The sequence below is a fragment of the Lolium perenne genome, chromosome 5, assembly GCF_019359855.2.
Source record: "Lolium perenne isolate Kyuss_39 chromosome 5, Kyuss_2.0, whole genome shotgun sequence".
Taxonomy (NCBI): domain Eukaryota; kingdom Viridiplantae; phylum Streptophyta; class Magnoliopsida; order Poales; family Poaceae; genus Lolium; species Lolium perenne.
Window position 1 is genome coordinate 109,090,022 of NC_067248.2, and position 12,852 is coordinate 109,102,873.

Below are 12,852 nucleotides of genomic sequence, written 5' to 3' on the forward strand. Positions count from 1 at the left end.
TTATTAAGTTGCTTGTTGTGCGATAACCATGTTTCTGGGGAACGCCATCAACTATTGTTGAATATCATGTGAGTTGCTATGCATGTCCGTCTTGTCTGAAGGATCTATCATTTTAGTGGTTGGAGCATGCAAAATTGTTAGAGAAGAACATTGGGCCGCTAACTAAAGCCATGAATCATGGTGGAAGTTTCAGTTTTGGACATATATCCTCAATCTCATATGAGAATAATAATTGTTGCTACATGCTTATGCATTTAAGAGGAGTCCATTGTCTGTTGTCCATGTTGTCCCGGTATGGATGTCTAAGTTGAGGATAATCAAAAGCGAGAAATCCGAAATGCGAGCTTTCTCCTTAGACCTTTGTACAGGCGACATGGAGGTACCCCTTTGTGACACTTGGTTGAAACATGGCATGCAAAGATCCGGTAGTCCAAGCTAAGTAGGACGAGGTGCGGACACTATTAGTACACTATGCATGAGGCTTGCAGCTTGTAAGATATAATTTTCATAACTCATATGCTTTATTACTACCGTTGACAAAATTGTTTCATGTTTTCAAAATAAAAGCTCTAGTACAAATACAGCAATCGATGCTTTCCTCTTTGAAGGACCATTCTTTTACTTTTATTGTTGAGTCAGTTTACCTATCTCCTTCCACCTTGAGAAGCAAACACTTGTGTGAACTGTGCATTGATTCCTACGTACTTGCATATTGCACTTGTTATATTACTTTATGTTGACAATATCCATGAGATATACATGTTATAAGTTGAAAGCAACCGCTGAAACTTAATCTTTCTATGTGTTGCTTCAACACCTTTACTTTGATTTATTGCTTTATGAGTTAACTCTTATGCAAGACTTATTGATGCTTGTCTTGAAGTACTATTCATGAAAAGTCTTTGCTTTATGATTCAGTTGTTTACTCATGTCATTACCTTTGTTTTGATCGCTGCATTCATTACATATGTTTACAAATAGTATGATCAAGATTATGATGGCATGTCACTTCAGAAATTATCTTTGTTATCGTTTTACCTGCACGGGACGAGCAGAACTAAGCTTGGGGATGCTGATACGTCTCCAACGTATCGATAATTTCTTATGTTCCATGCTACTTTATTGATGATACCTACATGTTTTATGCACATTATATGTCATATTTATGCATTTTCTGGAACTAACCTATTAACAAGATGCCGAAGAGCCAGTTCTTTGTTTCTCTGTTTTGGGTTTCAGAAATCCTAGTAAAGAAATATTCTCGGAATTGGACGAAACTTTCGCCCAGGGTCCTATTTTTGCACGAAGCTTCCAGAAGACCGAAGAGATAACGAAGTGGGGCCACGAGGCAGCCAGAGGGGTGGCCGGCGCGGCCCAAGCCCTGGCCGCGCCGACCTACCCCCTGGGCCCCTCGTGTGGCCCCTCGCGTTGACCCTCCGCCTACTTAAAGCCTCCGTCGCGAAACCCCCGTGCATCGAGAGCCACGATACGGAAAACCTTACCGAGACGCCGCCGCCGCGAATCCCATCTCGGGGGATTCTGAGATCGCCTCCGCACCTGCCGGGAGAGGGGATTCATCTCCCGGAGGACTCTACACCGCCATGGTCGCCTCCGGAGTGATGAGTGAGTAGTTCACCCCTGGACCATGGGTCCATAGCAGTAGCTAGATGGTCGTCTTCTCCTTGTTGTGCTTCATTGTTGGATCTTGTGAGCTGCCTAACATGATCAAGATCATCTATCTGTAATTCTATATGTTGTGTTTGTCGGGATCCGATGGATAGAGAGTACTATGATTATGGTGATTATCAATCTATTGTTTATGTGTTGTTTATGATCTTGCATGCTCTCCGTTATTAGTAGAGGCTCTGGCCAAGTTTTTGCTCTTAACTCCAAGAGGGGGTATTTATGCTCGATAGTGGGTTCATGCCTTCATTGAATCTGGGATCGTGACAGTAGGTTCTAAGGTTGTGATGTGCTGTTGCCACTAGGGATAAAACATTGATGCTATGTCTAAGGATGTAGTTGTTGATTACATTACGCACCATACTTAATGCAATTGTCTGTTGCTTAGCAACTTAATACTGAATGGGGTTCGGATGATAACCTGAAGGTGGACTTTTTAGGCATAGATGCAGTTGGATGGCGGTCTATGTACTTTGTCGTAATGCCCGAATTAAATCTCACTATATTTATCATATCATGTATATGCATTGTTATGCCTTTCTCTATTTGTCAATTGCCCGACTGTAATTTGTTCACCCAACATGCTTTTATCTTATGGGAGAGACACCTCTAGTGAACTGTGGACCCCGGTCCTATTCTTTACATAGCATACAATCTACTGCAATTGTGTTTACTGTTTTCTTTGCAAACATCTTCCACTCGATACGCTTAATCCTTTGTTACAGCAAGCCGGTGAGATTGACAACCTCACTGTTTCGTTGGGACAAAGTACTTGGGTTGTGTTGTGCAGGTTCCGCGTTGGCGCCGGAATCCCTGGTGTTGCGCCGCATCACATTTCGCGACCATCAACCTTCAACGTGCTTCTTGGCTCCTACTGGTTCGATTAAACCTTGGTTTCTTTCTGAGGGAAAACTTGCTACTGTGCGCATCATACCTTCCTCTTGGGGTTCCCAACGAACGTGTGAGTTACACGCCATCAAACACCCACCAAGTCATCAGTAGACCAGGCAAAGATATTCCGATTCTCACAGAGGAAGCTGACGAGCGCGCTTTCCTATGCTTCATTGAGGCCGGCACCGATACGAACGGTGCGCTCCGGGTAAGCTGGGTCCAGCACGATGTCTTTTGTTTCTTTTGTCGGCTTGAATGCCGGTGTGCCCAAGTTTCCACTCATGGCCGCTAAGCTCAGCTCCGAGGATTGAGCCAGTGCCACAGCAGTTTGCATCCTTTTCTTTTCCTCCGCTATCACCAACGATTCAGCCAGATTTGATCCGGCGGAAGCGGTTTCCATTGAGACTTTGTAGTTTCCCACCACAGTTAAGGGTCCACGAGGTGCCGGCATCTTCATCTTGAGATAAGCCGTATGAGTTGAGGCCATGAATGCCGCCAGTGCCGGTCTCCCCAGCTGTGCATGGTAAGGACTCTCTAGGTCCACCACCTCAAACAGAACAATTTCAACCCGGCAATTGTCACGTCCTCCAAATGACACATCCACCCGGACTTTTCCCACAGGTGCACATGACAGGCCCGAAACGATTCCGTGGAATGTTGTGTGAGTTGGCTGTAGCATGTTTTCTGTTATGCCCAGCATAAGCATTGTATGCTTGTACATGATGTTTATGCTGCTTCCATTGTCTATCAGCACCTTGCTGAACTTGACTCGAGTTTCCGTCCCATGCATGATTGGATCCACAACGAGAGCATAACCACCCGGGTTAGGCATGATCTTAGGGTGATCCTTGAACGACCAACTGATTTCCTGCTCTGACCATAGCATGTATCTCGGGACTGCCGGCATCACCGTGTTCACTTCCATGGAACGACGATGCACGCTCTGCCTGTCGGTTGGCTCAGTAACAAACACAACGCAGCACAAGTGCGGATCCTTGTAAACATTCCGGCCTAAAGGTGTCGGCGGTGGCGGTTGCCCATTGCCATCTCCCACCTGATGAACTTGCTGGTTCTGCTGAGGTTGTACCGGTAGAGCGTTTGCCCCGGTAAGCGGTGGTGGTGGTGGTAACGGATGCTGGTGCAACATGTCATGTGAGGGTGGCAGTACTGTGGAACAGCCCTGTTCTTGCGCATCTTTTGCCGCACCTCTCAACATCAAGTGCTTGACCCAGGAGCAATCTTTTGTCAAATGGTTCGGCGGCTTCGATGGATGGGGAGTGTGAAGCCGGCACGGCTGCTCCATTGCCGCTTCCATGGTGTACCTCATATGCTCCTGCCAATCTTTTTTTCTCTCCCCACTTCTTCTTTTCAACCCATTGTTTTTTAGGACCCGCCCATGGCTGCGATCCGGTTTTTTGCCTCTCGCTTCCGCTAGGGCCGGAATTTTCCTGCACCGCAGCTACCTGCTGCGGACCATACCTTCGATCCGGAAAGTCTTCCCTTCTTTTGTTGTGCCGGTTATCCCGGTATTGATCTTGCCGGGGTTGGCTTGTTTGCGCCGGTTGAGCTTGCACTGCCGGTTGCATTGGGTCTCCCAACGCATAGTTTTCTGCCACCCGCATCATTTCAGCCAGTGTGCTTGGCATGTTTCTCTGTAGCCTCTGCCACAGCGGTGATCCTCTCCGGCATCCCTGACTGAACCAAGCGATCGCTTGTGCTTCTATCACTCCTTCACATGTGTTTCTCATTGAGTTCCACCGGGTGAGATAGTCCCGGTCTGTTTCATTCGTGCGCTGCTGGCATAAAGCGAGCTGCTGCGGCCTGTTTGTCCTCTTGTAGGTACTGCTGAAGTTGCTCACAAAGGCTTCCTCAAAGTCCAACCATCCATTTATGCTTCCTGCCGGCAAATTGTTAAGCCAAATACGTGCAGGTCCCACTAGGAAGGACGGTATGATTCTTACGGCCCAACGTCGGTTTACTCCGCCACCAGCGACATAAACAGCTGTGACATAGTCTGCCAGCCAATCTTCCGGCTTAGTTGTGCCATCATATGTTTTTGTGTCCCGGGGCAATTGAAAATTGCGCACCGGTGGCTCTTCTCTCATGATTCGCGGGCCAAAGCACTTTGGGCCAGGAGGACCCTCAGATTCGATCATCTCAGAAAGATACACTCTGTCCAGCCTGTGCCTCGCATCCTGGCCTGGCAAGCATCTTTCCCCCACACGTTCCCCCAAAGGGTTCCGGTAAGCTCTGGTTCGTTCCACTTCGGAATCTCCTTCTTCATATCTTACCAGTTCCGCGGCTCTTGCCTGCCGGTACCTTGGTGGTGGTATTTCCTCTTCAACATATGCTGCCCTTGCAGCTCGATAATTTTGCCTGGTTTCGTATCTACCGGCATGATTGTTTCCGCCATAACCGTTTCCGGCATAGCCATTTCTGGCGTAGCCGCGGCCTGCCCCATAGCTTTTTCCTCCGGCTTCATGTGGCCCGGCTTTTTGTTTTCCGGCAAGAACCGGGTCATACACGGTCATCTGCCGCGCATTCATTTCTGTTTCCTTTCTTTTATCCAGATGGGGGGACGATGCTTGCCCCTGGGACTTGCTTCCGGCAACTTTTGTCGACCGGACTGATTTTGACTCGAGCGCTGCTTTGTTGATTCTAGCGAGCTCATCATTTTGTGCATGTATTGTATCAAGCAGCTCTCTAACTCTATCTTGCTGTTTTGCTAATGCATCACCGGATAGCGCCTCACACATCTCCATAGCGGCCTTAGCAGCTTTTATAGTTTTATCCGGACTACTGTACTTGGGTTTCTCTACGATGCTCACAGATGCAGAGGTACTTTTGCCGGCAGGAACTTCCTTACGCAGATCCTGATCTAGATTCCGAGCCTTAAGCCGGTTCTCCGATATCCTAGCAGCCTGAGCACTAACAGAAGCAAAGCCATGGGCAGCGTTGTACTCACGTAAGGTTAGGTTCAACTCGCGCTAAGCCCGGATGATGTCCGCGCCCCCGGAAAGCAGCTTCTTGCGCGTTGCCTCCAGCTCCGCTTGCGCCGCTGCCGGGTCGATGTGTTGTGCGATGGGCGTCGCCAGCACGCTCAACGCCGCTTGGAGAGGAGTTTCCAGTGGTGCGGTGGATGTTTCCGCAGCGCCCTCGTCGCGCTCCAGAGGTGGCTTTGCCGGGCGCGTAGACGCCGCACGCCCAGCTCCTTCTTCCACAGCCTCCTTGCCAGCACCAGCCGCGCCAGCCATCATCACTTCCACGCTGCCGGCGGCGCGGCCAGCACATAGCCACCTGGGCGTATCCGGTGCCACCAGCACCGGCGAGAGGTACTGGGGCACAGGGACGGTGCCGAAGTAGACGCGGTGGCTGCCGAACTCGATGATGCGGCCGTTCTGCGGGAACTTGCCACCGTTGGCGAAGCAGCCCGCGTTGTCGTTGATGAAGTCCATGGAGTAGATGCGCTGCACGAGCGCTGACACCGTCCACTCGCCGGCGACGTCGAGGAGGCCCGCCCGAATGTGAACTCCAGCAAGCGCCACTTCATGCCCCAAGGTGGGCGCCAACTGTCGTCGTGGCGAACCGACAGATGCCATGGGATGGCTTAATTTGGGGCCGAATGGGCGCTAGAGGATTCGGGGGAGGGTTTTTGATCAGATAGGATGAACTTCCAGATGCTTTCCTCAAGAACTTGGCCAAGGCCAGAGGTAGAAGAAGAAAGGCACAAGGAAGAACTCTGTTCTAGATCTCTCTATTCCATGATCAAACAGGATTATAGGTTTTTCTACATAGGATCGTCGTACATAAGTCGTGCCCGTGAAGGAGCATGCCCCCTCTCCTTATATAGGGGAGAGGGTGGCTTACAGGGGAAGAAGCCCTAATGGCATCTTTGAACAGACAAACTACTTTACAAAGCTACTTTAATCATAGGTGACGCCGGTATCTTCTTTAATTAGGGAGGCTGATGTCCTCCGGTTGCTTTTGGCGTCACCTTCGTCTTTTACGTCATGGCTTCGTTTAAAGCTACTTTGCTTAGCTCATCTTTGTCTTCTAGTTCCTGAGAGAATCTTTGACCGGTCTTGCCGACGTGCTACAATGTAGCTTATACCGGTAATCCGGTATCTTCTTAGCTCATTCCGGCATACCCCTTCTGGGCATACCGGTATAGTTTTTTTTAGCCAAATGCTTAAGTTCACAGTCCGGATTACACTTTAAACCGGTATCTTGATAGCCCAAACCATCTGGTTTGGCATGCCTTTGGAATACTCGGGGTCATCCCCCCAACAATGTTGCAGCATGTGCTACAGTTCCATTTTGTGTTGATGTCAGTATACAGACTGATGATGGGTGCGCTGATGGTGTTTCAGTGCATATGGCGCAGATGCGCGTGGGAGGAGTGGGAGGCGAGCGCGTTAGTGGAGACAGTGAGCAGCGGCACTACTGTGCTAGGGGTACTTGATACGTCTCCAACGTATCTATAATTTCTGATGTTACATGCTTATTTTATGACAATACCTACATGTTTTGTTCACACTTTATATCGTTTTGATGCGTTTTCCGGAACTAACCTATTGACGAGATGCCGAAGTGCCAGTTCCTGTTTTCTGCTGTTTTTGGTTTCAGAAATCCTAGTAAGGAAATATTCTCGGAATCGGACGAAATCAACGCCCACTACCCTATTTTCACCAGAAGCTTCCAGAGCACCCGAGAGAGGCCAGAGGGTGGCCACAGGCCCACCAGACACTACCCTGGCGCGGCCAAGGGGGGGCCCGCGCCCCCCTGTTGTGTCGTCGCCTCGTTGACCTTCTGACGCCGCCTCTTCGCCTATATAAAGGTCCCTGACCTAAAACCCGAGACGAATAAGCCACGGTACGAGAAAAGTTCCAGAGCCGCCGCCATCGCGAAGCCAAGATCTGGGGGACAGGAGTCTCTGTTCCGGCATGCCGCCGGGACGGGGAAGTGCCCCCGGAAGGCTCCTCCATCGACACCACCGCCATCTTCATCACCGCTGCTGTCTCCCATGAGGAGGGAGTAGTTCTCCATCGAGGCTCGGGGCTGTACCGGTAGCTATGTGGTTCATCTCTCTCCTATGTACTTCAATACAATAATCTCATGAGCTGCCTTACATGATTGAGATTCATATGATGATGCTTGTAATCTAGATGTCATTATGCTAGTCAAGTGGGTTTTACTTATGTGATCTCCGGAGACTCCTTGTCCCACGTGTGTAAAGGTGACAGTGTGTGCACCGTGTGGGTCTCTTAGGCTATATTTCACAGAATACTTATTCACTGTTATGAATGGCATAGTGAAGTGCTTATTTATATCCCTTTATGATTGCAATGTGCTTTGTATCGCTACTAGTTTATGTGCTACTCATGTGATGTTATTAAAGTAGTCTATTCCTCCTGCATGGTGTAATGGTGACAGTGTGTGCATCGTGTAGTTCTTGTCGTAGATTATGATCATAATCTCTTGTAGGTTATGGAGTTGATTATCGCTATGATAGTATTGATGTGATTTATTCCCCCTTCATAGTGTAAAGGTGACAGTGTGTATGCTATGTTAGTACTCGGTTTATTTTGCAAAGATCTATTATGCTCTAAGGTTACTTAAACATGAATATCGAATGTTGTGGAGCTTGTTAACTCCGGCATTGAGGGTTTGTGTAATCCTACACAATTAGTGGTGTTCATTATCAAACAAGAGTGTATATATGTAGCACAAATGAGAGAAGTTATTATTTATTATGCGATCAATGTTGAGAGTGTCCACTAGTGAAAGTATGATCCCTAGGCCTTGTTTCCAATACTGCAAACACCGTTTATTTACTGTTCTGTTGCATGTTTACTCGCTGCCATATTTTATTCAGATTGCTATTACCACTCATATACATCCATACTACTTGTATTTCACTATCTCTTCGCCGAACTAGTGCACCTATACATCTGACAAGTGTATTAGGTGTGTTGGGGACACAAGAGACTTCTTGTATCGTGATTGCAGGGTTGGTTGAGAGGGATATCTTTGACCTCTTCCTCCCTGAGTTCGATAAACCTTGGGTGATCCACTTAAGGTAAAACTTGCTGCTGTTATACAAACCTCTGCTCTTGGAGGCTCAACACTGTCTACAGGAAAAGAAGCGTGAGTAGACATCAAGCTATTTTCTGGCGCCCTTGCCGGGGAGGAAAGGTAAAAGGTACTCACACTCCGGATCTCGCCTACTAAGCTATTTTCCGGCACCGTTGTAAGTACTCGAAGCTATTTCCTTTAGATCCTGCAATTGCATCTTTTGGTTTCTTGTTTACACTAGTTAGGCATAATGGAAAGTAACAATGAGCTTCTTATTCTATTTCCTGAGTTAAGACATGGATTGTTTGCTGCAAAAATTAAAAAACCTATGGAATCTTATTGGCATGCTAGTAGCAATGATATTAGTATGAACGCTTTGAACACCATTGTTGCTAATGATATGGAAAATTCTAAGCTTGGGGAAGCTGGTTTTGATGAGCATGATATTTTTAGTCCCCCAAGCATTGAGGAGAAAATTTACTTTGATGATACTTTGCCTCCTATTTATGATGATTATAATGATAGTGGTCTTTTGGTGCCGCCTACTATGGAGAGTAAATTTTATTATGATTATACTATGCCTCCTACACTTGATGAGAATAATAATGATAGCTACTTTGTTGAATTTGCTCCCACTACAACTAATAAAATTGATTATGCTTATGTGGCGAGTAATAATTTTATGCATGAGGCTCATGACAAGAATGTTATATGTGATAGTTATATTGTTGAGTTTGTTCATGATGCTACTGAAAGTTATTATGAGAGAGGGAAACATGGTTATATGCATCTTAATAATATTCAGTTTCCCCTCTTTATGTTGAGAATCTTGAAATTGCGCTTATGTTGCTTTTCTATGCTTGCCACTTTGTTCTTCATGAATCTATTTGTGTACAAGATTCCTTTTCATAGGAAGTGGGTTAGGCTTAAATGTGTTTTGAATTTGCTTCTTGATGTTCTCTTTTGCTTCATTGTCTATTTTCATGAGAGCATCATTAAAATTGCTGAGACCATCTTAATGGCTATAAAGAAAGAACTTCTTGGGAGATAACCCATGTGTTTATTTTACTACAGCAATTTTTGTTTTGTTGAGTCTTGGAAGTTGTTTACTACTGTAGCAACCTCTCCTTATCATGTTTTTGTGCCAAGTAAAGTCTCTATGTTAAAGTTGATGCTAGATTTGGATTGCTGCGCAGAAACAGCATTGCTGTCTGTCACGAATTTGAGCAGAAGTCTCTGTAAAAAAATCAAAAAAATCTGCAAATTTACGAGCGTGATCCTCAGATATGTACGCAACTTTCATTAGTTTTGAGTTTTTCCATTTGAGCAAGTTAAGTGCCCCTGCCAGATTCATCTTTACGGACTGTTCTGTTTTTGACAGATTCTGCCTTTTATTTCGCATTGCCGCTTTTGCTATGTTGAATGAGTTTTCTTTGCTCCATTAACTTTCAGAAGCTTTGTGCAATGTCCAGAAGTGTTAAGAATGATTGTGTCACCTCTGAACATGTGAATTTTTATTATGCACTAACCCTCTAATGAGTTTGCTTGAAGTTTGGTGTGGAGGAAGTTTTCAAGGGTCAATAGAAGAGGATGATATACTATGATCAAGAAGAGTGAAAGGTCTAAGCTTGGGGATGCCCCGGTGGTTCATCCCTGCATATTTTAAGAAGACTCAAGCATCTAAGCTTCGGGATGCCCAAGGCATCCCCTTCTTCATCGACAACTTATCAGGTTTCTTCTCGTGAAACTATATTTTTATTCAGTCACATCTTATGTACTTTACTTGGAGCGTCTGTGTGCTTTTATTTTTGTTTTGTTATTTTCATACTCTGAATAAATACATGCTCATGTGTGGGAGAGAGACACGCTCCGCTTTTTCATATGAACACTAGTGTTCTTCATTTTTGCTTTTAATGTTCAAGGGCGAAAGTTGATCGCTTCACTTGTTTCTATTTGGTTGGAATCAGAAAATGCTTCATATGGTCTTGAATAATTTGATACTTGGCAATTGTTTTGAGCTCTCATAAATCATGTTTAAGCTCTTGCATCATGTAGTTAAATCTAGTAGTTGAGAACTACCTTAGAGCTTGTTGAAATTTGGTTTGCATGATTGGTCTCTCTAAGTCTAGATATTTTCTGGTAAAGTGTTTGAGCAACAAGGAAGACAGTGTAGAGTCTTATAATGCTTGCAATATGTTCTTATGTAAGTTTTGCTGTACCGGTTTATACTTGTGTTTGCTTCAAACAACCTTGCTAGCCCAAACCTTGTACTGAGAGGAAATGCTTCTCGTGCATCCAAAACCTTGAGCCAAAACCTATGCCATTTGTGTCCACCATATCTACCTACTATGTGGTATTTCCTGCCATTCCAAGTAAATACTTCATGTGCTACCTTTAAACAATTCAAAAGTTATTATCTCTTATTTGTGTCAATGTTTTATAGCTCATGAGGAAGTATGTGGTGTTTTATCTTTCGATCTTGTCATTTACTTTTGACAGACTTTCACAATGGACTAGTGGCTTCATCCGCTTATCCAATAATTTTGCAAAAAGAGCTGGCAATGGGGTTCCCAGCCCCAATTAATTAACTTGCATTAATAATTCTCTTCACATGTTTTGCCCTGATTCATCAGTAAGCAACTTAATTTTGCAAATAGACACTCCTCCATGGTATGTGAATGTTGGAAGGCACCCGAGGATTCGGTTAGCCATGGATTGTGTAAGAAAAATGTTGGGGGGAGTGTCATCTAATAAATAAAACTAAAGTACATGTGTAAACAAAAGAGAAGAGGGATGATCTACCTTGCTGGTTGATGTCTACGGGTGCTTCTATTCTTGTAGACAGTGTTGGGCCCCCAAGAGGAGAGGTTTGTAGAACAGCAGCAAGTTTCCCTTAAGTGGATCACCCAAGGTTTATCGAACTCAGGGAGGAAGAGGTCAAAGATATCCCTCTCAAGCAACCCTGCAATCACAAAGCAAGAAGTCTCTTGTGTCCCCAACACACCAAATACACTTGTCAGGTGTATAGGTGCACTAGTTCGGCGAAGAGATAGTGAAATACAAGTAATATGGATGTATATGAGTGGTAATAGCAATCTGAATAAAATATGGCAGCGAGTAAACATGCAACAAAACAGTAAGTAAACGGTGTTTTCAGTATTGGAAACAAGGCCTAGGGATCATACTTTCACTAGTGGACACTCTCAACATTGATCGCATAATAAATACTTCTTCTCATATGTGCTACATACACTCTTGTTTGATAATGAACATCATTCGTTGCGTAGGATTACACGAACCCTCAATGCCGGAGTTAACAAGCTCCGCAACATTCGATATTCATGTTTAAGTAACCTTAGAGCATAATAGATCATTGCAAAATAAACCAAGAACTAACATAGCGCACGCACTGTCCACATTACACTATGAAGGAGGAATAGATCACATCAATACTATCATAATGACAATTAACTCCACGATCTACAAGAGATCATGATCATAGCCTACGACAAGAACCACACGGTGCACGCACTGATCACCTTTACACACATGCAGGAGGAATAGACTACTTTAATAACATCACATGAGTAGCACACAACTACCAGCGATACAAAGCTCATCATATGGATCTCAATCATGTAAGGCAGCTCATGAGATCATTGTATTGGAGTACAGAGAGAGAGATTAACCACATAGCTACGGTAGAGCCCTCAGCCCCAGGGGAGAACTACTCCCTCCTCATCATGGGAACAGCGATGGCGGTGAAGATGGCGGTGGAGACGGCTTCCGGGGGCAATTCCCCGCTCCGGCAGGGTGCCGGAACAGAGACTTCTGTCCCCCGAATCTTGATTTCGCGATGGCGGCGGCTCTGGAAGGTTTTTCTCCGTATCGTGGTCTCTGGCGGTGTTTTTAGGTCAGGGAGGCTTAAATAGGCGCCGAGAGGGAGTCGGAGGGGCCACGGGGTGCCCACACCCTAGGGGGGCGCGCCCCCCCCCCTGGCCCGCGCCGGGGTGTGGTGTGGGGCCCCCCTGGCTCCCCTCTCATCCCCCTCCGGTGCTCTGGAAGCTTCCGGGAAAAATAGGAACTTTGGCGGTGATTTCGTCCGATTCCGAGAATATTTCGTTACTAGGATTTCTGAAACCAAAAACAGCAGAAAACAGCAACTGGCCTTTCGGCATCTCGTCAATAGGTTAGTTCCGGAAA